Source organism: Pezoporus flaviventris, unplaced genomic scaffold, assembly GCF_033815535.1.
Source record: "Pezoporus flaviventris isolate CSIRO_AGI_PZ_B2104156 unplaced genomic scaffold, CSIRO_AGI_Pfla_v1 ptg000021l, whole genome shotgun sequence".
NCBI lineage: Eukaryota > Metazoa > Chordata > Aves > Psittaciformes > Psittacidae > Pezoporus > Pezoporus flaviventris.
In genome coordinates this window covers 23,273-27,089 of record NW_026892569.1, presented here as the reverse complement: position 1 = coordinate 27,089, position 3,817 = coordinate 23,273, and the positions used below count along the sequence as shown (strand labels likewise).

At 49.6% G+C, this 3,817-nt stretch overlaps 1 long non-coding RNA gene across 1 annotated transcript; it reads left to right on the top strand.

Moving 5' to 3' along the window:
* The first annotated feature begins 929 nt into the window (after window positions 1-929).
* On the top strand, window positions 930-2,461 carry LOC133270706 (uncharacterized). Its single transcript, XR_009743869.1, has 3 exons — window positions 930-1,499; window positions 1,652-1,736; window positions 2,313-2,461. It is a non-coding gene; the product is annotated as an uncharacterized LOC133270706 (long non-coding RNA).
* Window positions 2,462-3,817: the final 1,356 nt, after the last annotated feature.

Here is a 3,817-nt window from a genome sequence, read left to right as displayed (position 1 = left end):
TTTGCTGACAGCTACAAGGGTGACAACGCTCATGCACCACCTTAAGCAATGGATGATTTTTAAGTTCAGGCACAATTTGTGTCTGGTTTCTTTTGCTCTCTTTGAAAAGAGACTTTAAAAGGCAGAACGAGGACCAAGCAGTGTGTGCTGGGATTAAGTTGGTCACATGCGCTCTGCTTGCACTGAAAGACCATTAATGTCAGAGCATTAAATAATACATCAAAGAAAACTGGGACATAAACGATCAACTGACAGACATGAATGGTTTCATCCATTTTTCTGCTGAGCTTCCATCATGCTGGGTCCTGTGCCAAGGTATTGACACAAAGCAGTTAGATCTAATGTTCGGATGAGGAGTGTTTTCTGTGATGGGAATGGCTGTTTCCTGTGTTGTTTGGCTGGTGCCTAGACAGTGGTTTCAGAGTGTGGTCTGCAGACACTAGAAGGTGACAGGACACTTTTAGGGAACTATTTGTAAGTTGTCACCAAGGAAGTTAGTTGTCTGTAGGTTTAAATGAGCAGAATATGGATTTGCATTCCCTGGAAGAATATTTTAGGTATTTACAAGTCAGAAGACGCTCAGAGTCAAGGACCATGAAGCCAAAGGAGATACAGCTATCACATGCATTTCAACAACTCTGTAATGTTTCCCATGCTGACCCTGTGGGGCACTTCATTCTAGTGCCCCAAGATTTCCATTTGTGGATTCACTGTTTTGAGCTGTTCTGTTGTCACTTCCCTGTGGGGCTGGAGGATATATGGTGCATAGTCAGCAAGTACAGGTATTATAGAGGAAATTTGTAGTTGGAAAGCCAGTACTGTTCCAACTACAGTAAGTAGCAGCAAGGAAATAGCTTATATCAAAGGCTGAAGCTGCCACATTGTTATGCTCATTAACTGCGACAGGCAGATGTCTTTGCTGGCATGGCTGATGCCCAGATTGCTTTCATCAACCCTGGTCTGCAATGCCAGCAGCAGCCTCCATGCTCGAGTACAAGGCAGGCAAACCGGGCTGGTGTGCTCTGCTGCATGAAAGGGCTGTGGCTAACACCACCCTTAGAGCTGGAGATGTGGCCCAAATGCAGTTCCCAGCATCGGGGCTCAGAAGTGCTCCAGGCAGATTAGAGACTGGTGGGAGGAGGGAGGAAATGAGCAGAGAGTTTTAAAGCAGGCCATGTAGCACAGATGGGGTATGGCTGAGCACAAAGTATCTTTAAAGAGATGCAGTTTGATAAGCTAGCATGCCCTGTGGCTGCTGGAAATGCTTTACGGTGGGGTAGATAAGGTGGCTGCAGCATCAGAGGAGCTAGGCAGCAACGTGCAGCTGTGAGAAAAGGATGAAGATGGCTGTAAAACATCATCTTGCTGCTGCTGGAGGACCAGGAGCAGTCTGGGACTCAATGGACAAGGTCAACAGTACTGTGGCATGTGTCCTGCTTTCCCCTCATCATAGGCTGGGGAGAGATGGGCAGTAGCCGCCCCCTCCATGGAAGGTCAGGGTGGGCTTGTTTCCTCCAGCAGCTCAACAAGCATCAGGCTTCTTCCGGACCCTTAACAGAACTTGGAGGAAGAGAAGCAAGGCAGAGGCTGAAGGCACTTTGGGTGCCACAGTAGCACTGTGATGGCAAACATCCAGTGGTTTTCCCAGCAGGATGCCCATGAAGAAGCAGATGCACCAGACCACTTGCATGTAAAATCCTCTTCCTTCCCTGTGTGGGGAGCTCAGAAGTGAGCAGGTACAGGAGGGGTGAGGGGTGACTGTGGTGGATGAAATGATTAAGGACAGCACAGGAGGTGTGATGGGTGAGGGAGGGGACCTGAACTGGGAAAAGGGAGAAGAAGGAAACAGGGTGGGAAGCATGGTGTACAGCATGGCATTTTCTGCATCAACTGCCTTCAAACCTGCCACATCTGTGGCAACAGCCCTGGTTTTCCCTTTCAAAGGGATGGGTAGCTGTCAGCAAATATGTAATATGTATGCTGCACAGGTATGAGACTAGACTTGGGCAGGGCAGTACTTCACAGGGGTGTTAATGTAACCATGGGCACTGCTGGCCAGGCCCTGGGCAGCAAGCTGACCTGGGAGGGAAGCACAGCCAGAAGGAGTGAGCGAACACACTGCCTCTGGGGCAGAAGAGCTCTAGGTGAGGGCCACAGCACTTAGGTGAGGGGCTTTTCCTCTCTGTTTCCAAACAGCATAAAGAAATCTGGAACCTGCCTTCTCTGACATTGCTGCTGTTGTTCACAGCTCTCAAATACAATGACCTAAGGTACAGCACTTGGTTCTTTTCTTGAAACTTGTGTTCTTTCAGGCTCATCTGTCACTACATCCCTTGAAAGCAGTAATGTCATCACCCTAACCATGGAACTGCTTCAAAAGACCCTGGGAGTGCATGCAAGGGTTCATTTGGTCAAAAAAAGGAAGTTTTTTGAATCACTTCTTTCCCATGTTAGAATGGATTTAGCTTCCAGCTCCCGGCTCCTGTTAAGAAATGATGTACTGTGATCTTTCAGGTGAAGTGCCCAGAGAATAGCCTGGAGTAAGAACAGAAACTGAAAGAGATGATGACCTACTGCATGGATGTCTGCATCACAGGGACTGCGCAGCCACGTAGAAACCAGGTACCTGATGCTCCTCTGCCTCCTTCCAGCCCCAGCAGGACCCTGAGCAGCAGTTCACAGAGGGCAAGAGAGAATGAACCCCAAGTGGTATTCCCTGTAGGTTTAGGGCCACAGAATCATCAGCGGGTGTCAGCAGAGGCAGGACATGAGGGGGCTGTGCAGCCGTGCATTCTGGCCAGGAAGAGCAGAGCCAGCCTGTGGGGCTGCAGGATGGGCACAGGCTCTTTCCTGCATTATCCATCTGAAATGTCACTTTGCTGTACAATCCCTCCTCACCTTCAGCGTTCAGCAGCTTGTGGCCTCTGCACAGGTCTGTTAGGAAGAGGCTGTTGGCCAGAGTGGACGTCCCCAGCCCAGATTTATCTGGGGACCAAAGGAGCAGGTGAAAGCAGGGGTGGCAGTGCCGGCCCAAGGTGGCATCACCTGACGTGGCAAAATGAGCCAATAGGCTGCAGAAGCCACAAGCACACACCTAATGATGGCAGGGATGGGAGAAGAAGGGGGACACAGCCATCGCCATGGGGACAGCCCAGGTGCACCATCAGGGGAACCATCCCCTGAACTATTTCAGGTGACTGAAAGGAAAAGGTCAGGCAAGGGCAGGAGCTCTGGCATGTGCAGCCTGCGGCTGCCCCATCCTGCTTGTACCTTGCCCCCAGCCAGCTTCCCCACCTGCCCTCTCCCACCCATACAGAGGATGCCACTGCCATCCCTTTGCTTGGCGAGCACCATAGGTGCTTTGTTCAGCCCATCCACCTCTGCTCAAGGCGTAAGGACTCCTGTGGTCGCCGTTGCCAAGGCACTTCTCTGTCCTTGACCTTCTGCAGACTGGGTACAGCAGCACCATGGGGAGCATCTTCAGGCGGAGGGGACACTTAGGGATGGCTCAAGCAGAGGGTGCTGGAAAGCGGCACCTGTGCCCTGGCCCAGAAATCAAACACAGGGAAGGCAGATGTGAACATAGTCTGTTTATTTTAAGTGGGGGACATAAAAACAGGGGGTGGGGGATGTAGTAGGAGGGGTGGAAATTATATATTGACAGTAAAAAAATGAGAAAATGATAGTAAAATTATGGTAAAAATACTAGTTTACTATTGTTACAACAACAGAACAACAGTATAACAACACAAAGCTACAATAAAAAACCAAAACAACTAGAGTATAAGAACAAGAACAGTATATTAAACAAGAATAT